Genomic DNA, 13,958 nt, shown 5'->3' on the forward strand with positions numbered 1-13,958 from the left:
CTCTCTGCCTAAAGCTCTCCCTGCCTGTGCTATCTCTGACAAATGCAAAAATAAAATCTTTTTAAAAATAAATAAATAATATAAAAAATTTTCCCTATAACTGCCACATTCTTTTCCTGACACACTGGATTTTTTTGTCACTTAAAAAAGAAAGTCTTAAATGAAAGTATCTTGCTTGCCCTTAAGTCAACGGTTCTAATTTCCTTTCCAACCAAACACTTACACCAATTTTTTTAATTAATGCTCTCTGTCTACAGACTGCTATTATTTGAGATTAGAGCTACTCTGATACAAGGTGAACCGATTACAAAACTGGAGGTTCGAACAGCTGTTAAAAATGTACACTCAGGGGCGCCTGGGTGGCTCAGTGGATTAAGCCGCTGCCTTTGGCTCAAGTCATGATCTCAGGGTCCTGGGATCGAGCCCCACATCGGGCTCTCTGCTCCGCAGGGAGCCTGCTTCCTCCTCTCTCTCTGCCTGCCTCTCTGCCTACTTGTGATCTCTCTCTCTGTCAAATAAATAAATAAAATCTTTAAAAAAAAAAAAAAAAAAAAAAAATGTACACTCAGAACAAGGTTAGCTGCTGCTAATGCAACAGACATGCCAAGACTCCACTGTAAGTGAAGTCAGTCGAATTTTCCAGCCCCAGCCAAACCCAACAACAGTCCCAGCACTAATCACTAACAAGCAAGCCTGGCAGCTAAGTAGGCAAAAATTCAGAAGACACAAAGATTAAACCATATTCCATTACCTAATTTTTCTTTTAAGACTTCAACAAAGTCCAGGTATGAGACGAACTAGCTGTAGAAGCCACCCATTGCGAAGAGCACCCCATCCCAGGCCCCCTCCCGCCTCCAGGTGGGAGACTGCCCCACTGCAGATCTCCAGGCCAGCAGAGGACGGGAGCCCCGGCCTGGCGGCACTCCCAGCCAAGAGCCTCCGGAGGTCAAGGCCTTGCCCCGAGTTCACAGATGTGTCTGTGATAGTAGCCAGGATAGTAACGTAGCCTCCAGTTTTGTGCTCAAACAAGGAGCCAAGTTGGATGGAAGATTTCGAGATCTTTCTGTTCAAGCATGCTGAGTTTATGTGTCTGTTGCACCATTTACGGGACTATAAAAACATCCTGCGGCATCTCGGCCAAACTCTCCCACAGTCTTTGCGCACCTTCCCAAAGACACCAGGACCTCCGGAGTCACCCCAACCAGCTCCCTTGCCCCCAGCAATACAAGCCCATTTCTAGCAAAACCGAACCTTGCCTCCCCTCTTACTCCCTTCCTCGCCCTTCACAGCCATGACCATGGCCATGCTATTCCTTTTCTTCTGCCCTTTTCTTTTCTGCGTGTCATCTGCTCCAAATCTCTCACTGCTAAGGACAGCAGTAAGTCTCAAATCGCAATTCTGAAACTACAGCGGCTCAGCCACCCTACCACTGGTGTGAGCGGGAGCCCGACCCAGTGAGTGTTGCCGGCACTGTGCACCGGTCCCTCACTCCTGCCTCGCTGCAACCTAAGTGGGGAAGCTCGGCCTACGTGCTTCTCTGCTTGGCCTCAGTAGGGACAGTGCCCTCTCTAACGCCTCCAAACTCTGCTTCCCATCTCAGGGGCATCTCAGGAGGTCTGTGGACAGACGGACGGAAGAAGGGGACAAGGGCCAGACTGTATGGTGGGGGGACTTCTCCTCCTCCCTGGGCTCAGGTTTGGGGCATGAAGGCCTGTGGGTGCTGGACAGCCTGGATGCTGGATGAGCCCCAGACAAGGAGCTAAGCGGGGACAAGCAGCACCTGCGAAGGTGGCCGGCACAAAAGCAAGAGGTGAAGATGCTGGACACCAGCCCCAGGCCGGATCTGAAACGTGGAGCACCCCCTCTGTACTTCCCCCCACTTCTCCTTGCCCACACAAGCAATGGCCTCACAACGCTGACCGGAAAACATCTCCGCAGACGCGCCCTTGGCATTCCTCCCTCCACGGCCCCTCTCAGCCTGCATCTCCAACAGAAATGGCTCCGTAACAAATCTCAAACCCAGGGGCAGAGGCAAGCCACCCAGGTCAGCAGCTACCACTGAGAAGAGGGGACTGTCCTGCAGGACCCCACCCTGCAGGGGCGCGGGGACATCAAGGGGCCACTTGAGCAGATGCCCTACACTCCGGGCCTCTGCCTGGCTTCCAACTCCAGGGGGCAGGAGGAGCGAAGGCTGCCTCTCTCCAAGTCAGCGCAAGAAAGACAGGAACAAAACTTCTTTTAAAGAAAGCCAGTCCAACAAACAGCAGTGCTGAAAACAGGAAAAGCAGAGATCCATGCTTCTGGAGGTACGCACTATCCTTCCAGGGAGTTCTGGGGAGGAAGCAAAGATAACCGGCAGGCCTGGGCACTGGGTAGGGGAGAGCACATGGAACAGAGAACAGAATGCATTAGGGTTGAATCCTCCACGCCCCCCTGCCATTGCCTTCCCGTTTTCCTTCCCACAAAAATAGACCCTTCAGGGCTGGGAGCCACAGCAGAAGATCGAACCCATTGATTAAAACCAAGAAAATGGGCCCTACGTCTGGGGGAAATCCCAGTGTACATATGGGAGTGGAGTTAAAGGCAGGTTGGAACCTCCACATCAGAAAAGGCAGCCCCCCCACCCTGAGGTTAGACACACTTACAGGCACCACCACCCCCCTTCTCTGACAATTATGGAGGGAAGCAGGGTCTGCCTGCTACTTACAAGAGGCCTGTTTTGAAAACTGTCTCTACACCTGCAGAGAAGATCAAAGCCAACTTCTCAGCTTATCAATGGAGGGTATTCATCAGAACCCACCACCAGCAAGTGAAGATCACAAGTCATCTGAGGAAAAGCCAGGACATGAAAGGAAGGGCTGTAATGAACAAACAGAACTGGCCCCAGAAGAAACCTGATTTGTTGGACAGAAGAAAACTTTTTAAAAATTCAGATCTGAAACAATAACGGGTCCAAAAGCTATGGGAAAGGAGCCATCAGAGGAAAAGAGTTCTCATCAGGAGGATAAAGAAAGAAGTTTAAAACTTCTGAAAAGAAACCTCAATGGATTTGAGAAATAAAATGAACCAAGCTAAATCCCAAGGCCGTGAACCAGAAGAAAATATCGAGAAACATCACGGAACAAAAAGAGCTAGGGAAAATTTATCCCGAGGTCCCACATCCAGTCAAGAGGAGTTTCAGCAGAACATCAGAGAACGAAGACAGCCCCCTGCCTGCAGCTGATAAAGTCCCGAGCCCCCAAGCTGACACGGCCACTTCCAGTCACACTGCCCCGTGTCCTCCTCACACCAAAGGGGGCTCTGCAACACGGCCCCCTCATGCTCTCCCAAACCCGAAGATGAAGTGAGCCTCTCCCGTGTGTTCTGTACCAGCCCCACTATTGTCAGGATCTGGAATGCAAACAGGAAGAGACCAAAGGGCTGCCAGAAGATCTTGGGTCAAGTCCCGGCTTGTAACTAACGAGCTGACTGACCCACTAGGGGTTGCTGGGTTTCATTAAGACTCCCTGAAAGCCGAGGGAGTGCGATGCACCCCCTTCCTCTGGCCTCCCTGGACGGTCCTGCCTTCTGCACAGCAGAATCAGCAGGCCTGGGCCCCACCCCCAGAAGTTCAGAGGAGCCAGCTGAGATGAGACCAAGGAAATCGTGGTCTTAAATTCCCCAGATGACTCGCATATCCAGTGCTGAAAACCAGACAGGAAGATCTCTAAAAGTCCCCGGGCTCTGTGGAAGGCTCAGAGGGCACGGGAAGGCGGGCCCCAGAATCTGTGTGTGAAACCCCGTCCTGCCTCTTCCCATCCACGTGATTCTCTTATCTTGCCAGAGTCTGGCCTTCCTTACCTGTATAATGGAAAGGATGATGCTTCCCCCCAATAAGGCTGAAACAAAATTATGCAAGACTGGCTGGCTCAGTCAGTAGAGCATGCCAGCCTTGATCTCAGGGTGGTGAGTTCAAGCCCCTCACGGGGTGTGGAGGCCACATGAAAAAAAATTACACAAAAACCTGGACACAGCAACCAGCACCCCGTAGGTCATATAACTATTACAACTCTATAATTCAGGTAACGAAGGGATAATGAGCTAAAAAGGTCAGTGACATCCTTCCCTGCTGAATTAGGTTAACCAATGAGCTCCTGCCTGCAGTATAAACATGCCCAGGAGGCCGCAGCTAAGAGGGTCCCAAGTGCAAAGTGTGGCTTGCGCTAGGGTGATGGAGGCCTGAAACAGGATGAGGGGGCAGGAGCCTACACCCTCTGCGAGGTCCCAGGAAAGGCTTTCCTCCCCCAGTGAATAAGCACTGTAGATAGCAGCAATGTCCACAGTAGTCAAACTACGGAAAGAACCTAGATGCCCATCAGAAGATGAGGCATATATATACAATGGACAACTATGCAGCCATCAAAAAATAAACCACAAAATCTTGCCATTTGCAACAACGTGGATGGAACTAGAGGGTATTCTGCTGAGCGATATAAGTCAATCAGAGAAAGACAATTATCGTATGGTCTCCCTGATATGAGGAATTTGAGAGGCTGAGTGGGGGGGTTGGGAGGGGTAGAGAAGGAAAAAATGAAAAAAGATGGGATCAGGAGGGAGACAAACTGTAAGAGACTCCTAATCTCACAAAACAAACTGAGGGTTGCTGGGGGTGGGAAGGGAAGGAGAGGGTGGCTGGGTGATGGACATTGGGGAGGGTATGTGCTATGGTGAGTGCTGTGAAGTGTGTAAGACTGATGATTCACAGACCTGTTCCCCTGAAGCAAATAATACATTATATGTTAATTAAAAAAAAAAAGTCTAGGGAAAAGTAGAAGAAAGCCATAACACTGGCTCCTGGCCAATCTGCCAACAAATTCCAATATAAAATTGTTCCAACCGAGATGATTTATTCATTTGAAAGCTATTTTCCTCTCGTGCTAAAAGTAACAATTTCCAAACTGACCGAATTAGGACTCACATTACACCAACAGCATGAATCTTCAGATGAAGAATGAAAATGTACAGAGCAGTTCATTTTAAAACAAACCTTGTTGTTCATGTTTTAATTGAAGTGGTTTAAGAATTTAAACTAAAGGGTGTCTATCTACCAAGCAGCCCCTGGTAATAAAGTTTAGAACCTTAAGGCGTGGATTTGAAAAGATTTAACGGACCAAATCAAAGCTGTGAAATGAACAGGCAAAGTTTTTTTTTTTTTTAAAGTCTTCCACTGACCAGAAACTCAGAACAATACAAAATTTCTCCTTGTTTTACTCATTCTCAGTATCATTTTTTTCCACCACACCCTTTTTCTTTGGAGTGCAGATCAAGCCAAAAATAATTTGGCTAAATTCAATCCAATGGAAATGGTTACTACATGTAAGAGAACAGATTTTGAACTCTTTTCAATCTCATCTTTCCAGAGTCTAAAATAAGCAGAGGAGACCTCAATTCACCACAAACACAAATGAGTTTTATAAAGTCTCCCCAAAATCTCAGGGGGGGGGAGCTAATTTTTTTCAATCATTTTCTATCATTCAAATAGCCCAATAAAGTGTAAAAATCCCTACATGAGTGATAATAGCGTTTAATTGGCTTAGAAGACCTTGTTCTTCACCTTTAATTTAGGATCCAGATTCTAGTTTTGTCCAAGAAGTGAAAATGAGTTTGGCAAATACACGCCAGTGTCCAACTGGCATCTAAACAATAGGCAATCTGGCTGCTCAAATCTACATTAAAACTAAGGGATTTGGCTGAGTTCAAGTCTGAACAGCAGCTGCCCTGACTCCGTTAGGCATCACAAGGACAGCGTTCCTTCCTCATCATGAACCCTGCTGCAAAAAAAAGAACACGGTCTATTCTTTGATTTTTCCATTTTTGTTAGGAAGTAAATACACGTTTTTTCTGAAAGCTCTATTTTTCATGCAAAAAAAAAAAAGTATGCTATTATTGGAAGTAAAACAAAGCAACAAGAAAACCAGAATTGTACTACTATTGCTTACTCAGCACGTGTCACGGCTCATTAAATGTCTTCCTGCCTGACATTCTGCAAGTTGCTCCCAGTGAGTCCATCTGGTCACTAAGCAATGCTTTCAATGACAAAGGCTCCATAACAGCTCCATCAAAGGCCAGACTGACACTGAGGAATTCCCATAGGTAATGAGATTATTCTAATCTCTGATTGATGAAGTATTTTTCTAAGTAAGGAAATAGATACGAAGGCAAATGGAGGTGGGGGGGGGAGTAATTACCAGACCAAGAAGAGAAGATGACGCATCTTCTTTGACACAAGAATACCTCAAGGTCATAATTATCATGGAAATTTTATACAATTTCTCAGAAGATGCCTCTACAATTTTATAAAGCAACACTCCAGGCGAGAAATTCAAAATTAATTGGTTTGGGTCAAGGTGACTTCTTAATGCTAAATTACAGTACAAATGATTGCCAAATTGAAGTTTGGAAAAAGGGTTAAATTAAACATGGACTAGAGTGAGATTCAACTGCATAAACCATTTTCCATGGCCCTGAGCTTCCCAACTATCTGTCAGTCTTCTGAACGTAACACATTTTTCCAGATCTTTTTGCTTCTGAGAATAAAGCTCAGAGGAAGGAAGCAGTTTGCTACAGGCAGTTCCTTTATTCTGCCTCTCCGTTTGGAACAGAGACAAGATACGTTAAACTAAGGAAGCTTAAGCTTCAGGGATCCTTTGAGGCCCTGAGAAGGGCCCCCAAGTGTGTTCACAACAGGCATAAGATTAGAAATTAGAGAAAAAAGTGTTCTTCTTTTTAAGAGAACCCCAAATTGTATGAGCTTGAGTCCCAACAGAATCTGGATCCTCCTAGACCTACACTCCACTTCTCATATCCTTTACATCACTACCCAACAGCTTCTGGAAATGTCAGGGGAGGCAAAGAAAGTAACGCAATCCTCAAAATGCCACCATGGCCATCAGGATTTTGTCTTCAAAGACATGGCCCAGCAAGACTTCAAGTAGTTTCTTATTTCTCAGGTTGGGGGGGGCGCAGTGCAGGTAGGTAGAGCGACGGTCGGGGAGGCACGTCATTATTGCTAAAGAGGATGGAAACAATTCTGGCAATCAAACTATTTTGGAAGACTGACCAAAACATTACTCTTGAGTTGACAACACATTATATATTAACTCCCCACAATAAAACTGTACAGGAGAAATGGCTCTTTTAAAAAAAAAAAAAAATGTATTTTTCACAGATTTGAGAGAATGAGTGCACCCCACGCACATGAGCAGGGAGGAGAGAAGCTCCGTAAGGTAGGGAGAAACACCTCGAAGCAGGCTCCCCGCTGAGCAGGGAGCCCAACACGGGGCTCCCTCCCAGGACCCCAAGATCATGACCTGAGCAGAAGGCAGATGCTTAACCAACTGAGCCACCTAGGCACCATAAAATTTATATTTTTAATTATGGTAAAATATACGTAACAAAATTTGCCATTTTAACCATTAAGTGCACAACTCAGTAGCATTAAGGACATTCACACCCGTGTACGGTCATCAGCACCATCTGTCTCCAGAACATTTTCATGTCACAAAACTGAAACTCCATGCTCATTAAACACTAACTCTCCCTTCTCCTCCACCCCCAGCCCCAGGCAACTACCATTCTGCTTTCTGTCTCTATGAATTTGACTACTCCAAATATCTCTTAGAAATGGTGTTAAGTGGTAACACACAGTTTTGTGACTGGCTTGTTTCACTTAGCATGAGGTCCTCAAGGTTCATTCATGCTGAAGCATATGTCAGAATCCCTTCCTTTTTAAGGCTGAATAATCTTCCATTGTCTGTACATACCGCCTCCTGTTTACACATTTTATTTACTCATTCATCTGTCCATGGACAGTTGCACAGCTTCCACATTTTGGCCACCGTGAACAATGCTGTTCTAAATATGCTACAAACACCTGTTTGAATCCCTGCTCTCAGTTCTCTTAGAGTATACACCCAGAAGTGGGACTGCTTCCCCACTTCCCTTCCGGAAGTGGTTATCCTATTCTTAATTTTTTGAGAAACCACCATAATGTTTTTCTTAGCGACTGCACCATTCCACAGTACAACCAACAGTGCAGCAGGACAGTTCCAATGTCTCCACATCTTTGCCAACATTTATTATTTCTGGGTTTTTTTTCTGTTTGTTTGGGTAAACTGTTTGAGTAAACTTTTTGGAAATAGCCATTCTGATGAGTGTGAACAGGTACTTCATTATGGTTTTGATTAGCGATACTGAGGATCATTTTACCCGCTTACTGGCCATTTGTATGTTTTCTAGTCCTTTGCCTAGGGGGACAGAAGTCTCTTGCTTAATGTTTTGGGAGTCCCCTGCTTGCTAGTGCATTCCAGCTTGCCGAGTCCACTTACGGTAAACATGCAGCAAGAGAGGGAGAAACACCTAGAAGTGGAGAAGCAGAAACCACCTTGTTTTAAACAGTAACTGGGTTTGACTTTATTCTTAAAGAACAGGTCTTTGGTTCTCTGTGCCAAGAATTAACACATACTGGGGCACCTGGGTGGCTCAGTGGGTTAAAGCCTCTGCCTTCCACTCAGGTCATGATCCCAGGGTCCTGGGATGGAGCCCCGCATAGGGCTCTCTGCTCGGCAGGGAGCCTGCTTCCTCCTCTCTCTCTGCCTGCCTCTCTGCCTACTTGTGATCTCTGTCTGTCCAATACATAAATAAAATCTTTAAAAAAAAAAAAAAAGGAACTAACACATACTGGGATTTCGCTGAGTTCTAAGCATTGTACTCAAGGCTTTACGTACACTCATTTTTTAATTCTTACAATAATGCTATGGACACAATTAGTAGCCCCTGTTTAAGGATGAGAAAACCTGAGATTTGACATAGCTGAAGTACTTGGCGGCAAATCACAGAAATGGGGAACTAATGAGTTGGGATTCACACCACAGTGTAGAATTTAGGGAACCAAGTTCTCAGCCATTACACTCTGCTGTCCTAGTGCATAACCCAAGAACGTGAGTGCTAAGCAAACAGCAACACTTTAGGGTAAAAAGTAGAACTCAAAGGCCCTTGAGGAGCATCTGTTAGGGGCTGAATGTTGGTGTCCCCCTCCCCTCATTTGTATGTTGAAATCTTAACCCCTAATGTGATGGTATTAGGAGGTGGTGTTTGGGTAGGCAGAAAGTATAGGAAGGTGGAGGCCTCATGAATGGGATTAGTGCTCTTTATAAAAGAGGCCCCAGGGAGCTCCCTTTCCCCTCTTGCCGTGTAAGGACACAGCGAGAAGACAGTTGCCTACAAAGCAGGAAGCAGACTCTCCCAGAATCCTCTGGGGCTTTGATCTTGAATTTCCAGCCTCCAGAACTATGAGAAATAAATGTTTGTGCCATGCCTGAACAAAGAATTTAACAAAATTATAAATCATACAGTTTAACAATTGTAACCAAAAATTTACAGTATTTTTGCTACAGCAGCCTGAACAGACTAAGAAACAGATATGGAGACGTGGGGTGCTGCTGTTACAAATACTTTTGGAACTGGGTAACAAGGTAGGGGCTGGAAAAGTTTGGAGGTACATGCTAGAAGAATCCCATACCACCACACTGGACCTTTAAGGATGATTCTGGGGAGGACTCAGAAAAGAGCTATACAGAAAGTGGTGCGGTCTCAATGTTTGTGTCTCCCCAAAATTCATACCCTGAAACCCCAAACTGCCATGATGGTAGTAGTAGGTGGGACTTTGAGAAGGTGATTAGGTCACCAGGGTAGAGCCCTCACGCATGAGCTTAGTGCCCTTACAGACGACAGCACAGAGAGCTCTCTAGGCCCTTCTGCCAAGTAAAGATATAAGAACTTAGCCACCTGGAAGAGGGCCCTCACCTGATCATGCAGGCACCCTAATCCTGGAGGTCCAGCCTCCAGAACTCTGAGAAATAAATTTCCGTTGTTTCTGAGTTACTCGGTCTGTGGTATTCTGTTATAACCAGACTGAAAGGACCACAACAGTAAGTTTCCATTTTCTTCAAGAATACGTAAGTCACCGCGAGCAGAGCGTGTGTAGGACTATGGATGGTAACCGTCATTGGGATGAGGTCTCAGATGGAAATGAAGTGACCGGCAACATGAGGAAAGGCAATCCTTGCCATAGAGTGTCAACGACCTTGGCTGACTTGCGGTAGTGTTCCAGTTCATCCAGTGATGAAACTGGGCAGTTAGCTGAAGTAATTTCTAACAAAGTATTGAAGATGCAGACTGGACCTTGTTTGCTTTCTCAGGTTCAGGGCTGGAGAGAAATTTGCCTCAGGACCAACAATACACCTGAAGTCCCACTCACACTTCATTTAGATAAGGTTCAGATGAGACTCTGGACTTTTAAAGCTGATGTTGGAATGACTTCAGACTTTTGAGGCGGTTCAGATGAATGAATGTGTTTTGCATTTGACAAGGACATGAATTTGGGGGGTGGGGGGACAGGGCAAATGTTATGGACTGAATGCTGGTGGCTCCCCAGATTGCTATGTTGAAATCCCAACCCCCCAGTGGGATGTTATTAGGATGCACGGCCTTTGGGAGGGGACTAGGTGATGCGGGTGGAGCGCTCATGAAAGGCACTAGTCTTTCTGACTGAGAACCACTCACCCTTCGTCCGCGTGCGGATGCGGTGACAAGATGGCCGTCTCCGAATCAGGAAGCAGGCTCTCACCAGACACCACTTTCACCTGGGCTTTGACGTTGGACTTCCAGCCTCCAGAACTAGGAGAAACAGATGTTTGCTGTTTAAGACACACAGTTATAGTAATTCCATTATAGCCGCCAAATGAAGACATTATCTACTATGGCTCCCTTCATCTCGTTCTTTCCAAAAGTTTTTCTTTTTGAACCTGATTGTCCTGAGCGCCACGCTCAGCCTGAACAACCTCTACCTGAGCTCAAAGACCCCGGGAAGATGCCAAGAATCACCATTATCCCCGCTAAGGAGCAGCATTATGTAGTGTTTCTGTAGAAAACAGAAGAAAAACTTCAAAATAATCAAGACAGCTTGGGCACCAAAATCAAGACCTTTTTCATAAAGGGAAAAAACTATACCAACTACAGAAATGCTGATAATGGTGCTTCACTCCAACTCATTACAGTCAAGGGGAAGGGGCACTTCTGATGAGGGCATGCCAGGAGGGCCTCACCTCCAGAACCAAGCCCCAGGAGAGACCGGAAGCTGGTTGCCATGCAAGAGCCAAAAATGTTCCGGTCGCCTCACACAGCACACTCACATCACGCACCAGACTCCTCTAGCATGAGGGCGAGAGGAATTCAGGAGAAGCAAGTGGGATATGTGAGCAGTGTCCCTGGGGGTGTGCAACATAGAGGCCTGGAATTCAAAGATGTGGCGATTCGGAACACATCGCAGCCCTGCTTCTCCTAAATGTCACTAATCCCAGGGCAGTCTGCATCTGTTTTTTTGTTTTGTTTTGTTTTTAAAGATTTTATTTATTTATTTGACAGAGAGAGATCACAAGTAGGCAGAGAGGCAGGCAGAGAGAGAGGGGGGACGGAAGCAGGCTCCCTGCTGAGCAAAGAGCCCGATATGAGGCTCGATCCCAGAACCCTGGGATCATGACCTGAGCCGAAGGCAGAGGCTTTAACCCACTGAGCCACCCAGGCGCCCCTACATCTGTTTTTCTACCCACAACCTGTGGCTGCGAAATACAACCTTCACCAAAGGAATCAGTGCAGTCAAACCTCCAAGCATTTGCTGAGGACGTACTATGAACCTTAACTACACCAGGTACTACCAAGTGTGAAAGTGACTTATGACATCTGCTCCTCATGAGCTTGTATCTCAGACTGGAATATATACATATACACACAGAATAGGAGATTACATATATATATATATATGTATATATATATATATACATACATATATATATACATATATATTGGAGTATATGTGTATATATATATATATAGGTTACATGTTACAGATCTAAAGTATATATGTAACAGAAAATTATATATAAGAGAAATATGTATTATTAAGAGAGATTATATATGTAATTAAATTTTATACAGTCTGTAACAGAGGAGAATATGTATATTCTACACATAATAAAGATTATGCACATTGTTTTTTCTTTTATTTATTTACTTGAGAGAATGAGGGAGGGCATGCACAAGCAGGGGGAAGGGACAGAGGGAGAAGAAGCAGGCTCCCCACTAAGCAGGGATCCCAACACAGTGCTTGATCCCAGGACCCCAGGATCATGACCTGAGTTGAAGGCTGACATTTAACCAACTGAGCCACCCCAGGTGCCCCCAACTTATGCATATTGTAAATAGATTATTTTGCATGTTACATATATAATAGAAGATTGTGTGTGTGTGTGTGTGTATATATATATATATATATATATATATATATATATCTTTGTAAATTAAACTCATAAATAGAGTACGGAACCGTGAAACACCCACAGTAAGTGTCTGAGAGAGAGAAAAACACCCTGTTCCACTTGACTGGCACTGACCAGCTCTCTGGAGAAGTACAGTTTCAGGATCCTTGCTCTATCGATCAAAGTTCACCAATTTTGGGCGCCTGGGTGGCTCAGTCAGTTAAGCATCTGCCTTAGGCTCAGGTCATGATCCCAGAGTCACTGGATGGAGTCCCACGCCAGGCTCCCTACTTAGGGGGAGTCTGCTTCTCCCTTGACCCTCCCCTCCCTCGTGCCTTCTCTCTCAAATAAATAAAATCTTAAAAAAAAAAAAAAAGCTCATATTTTTTTTCAAATATTTAACATAAATGTAAAATGTTTAGGAATTAAGTTAAGCCATACGAAATTCTTCAGTTAAGAAAACGCTCTGGTATCATAGAAGGCTATATGATCACATGACAGTAAGTGGTTGCAAACAAAGCTTTTCTTTCTCATTGGCTTCAGTAAGATCAGAATTCAAATCGTATTTTTAAGTATATCCATAGACCTCAATGAAGATGTTTTTTAAAAAAGCATATCCATCTTTGAGCAAATCCCAGTATTAAACCGCAGACTTACAGAAGATTATAAATTAGTACCCGGTTTATAACAAGATCTCTAAACAGAGACAGATTTCCCGCATCAGGTAAAGCAAGGTTCTAATTGGCAGCAACCCCGTGGGTGAGCTTGGAAGCAGGTCCTCCCGCCGCAACTTCACAGTGACAGCAGCCTGGGGCACAGACCCTGAGTCCCAGGCTCCCAGCTGTGCCGAGCCCAGATTCCTGCCCCACAGAAGCTGTGGGAGAGTAACTGTTGCTGCAAGCCTTTAACTGATGGGGGTAATTGCTTACAGGACAATAGGTAACTCACACAGCTACCCTTCTCAAAATTATCCTAACAATGATGAAGGACAGAGCACGTATCCTTCTTCCAGTTTCTAAATTTCCATTTTAGACTGAAATATTCTCTATTATACAGAATTGATTTTTTTTGGTGTACAGATGTCATAAAAAACTGAACTGAATTTAATAGAATTTGAAGCAGCTTTTTAAAAACAAGAAGAAAAAAGAAGAGATCGGGCCACACAGAGCGACACCAGGGCTGGGCCTATATGGCAGGGTGACAGAGTAAAGGGGCAAGAAGGTGACGTGGCAGGCCACGAAGAGTGGCCTGTGATGAAACCAAACCTTCCAGCACCTTGATCCTGGATCCCAGTCTCCGAAACGGAGAGAATAATTTTACATTGTTAAAGCCAACAACAACAACAAAATAGGATTCTGTTACATGGCACATTTTGAGACACGAGAAGAGATAAGATCATCAAAAACTTATCTGATAAGCTACCTAGGCAGAAGCAACTTGTTCTGGCGACAAGGCAAAGATCCCCACAACTGATACTGCCCAGGGACCAAAGGCCAAAAGAGGCCCAGCAGCACCAGGGTCGGACCTCCTGAAGGTAGCAACCAAGGCAGGATCTCAGGCCCACATCACCACTCCCAATTCAGAGGAGGAAGCAGAATGGAGGTC

General features: G+C 45.2%; 1 protein-coding gene across 1 annotated transcript in view; it reads right to left on the reverse strand.

The window, feature by feature from the left end:
• The window catches only part of SCAF8 (SR-related CTD associated factor 8), a 347,831-nt gene that overhangs the window by 61,552 nt on the left and 272,321 nt on the right, over positions 1-13,958 (reverse strand). Inside the window, exon 25 of the mRNA XM_046004859.1 lies at positions 10,603-10,716. The gene's annotated coding sequence lies outside the window, so the exon portion shown is untranslated. The remainder of the gene's footprint in view (positions 1-10,602; positions 10,717-13,958) is intronic.

Source organism: Meles meles, chromosome 5 (assembly GCF_922984935.1).
Source record: "Meles meles chromosome 5, mMelMel3.1 paternal haplotype, whole genome shotgun sequence".
Classification (NCBI taxonomy): domain Eukaryota; kingdom Metazoa; phylum Chordata; class Mammalia; order Carnivora; family Mustelidae; genus Meles; species Meles meles.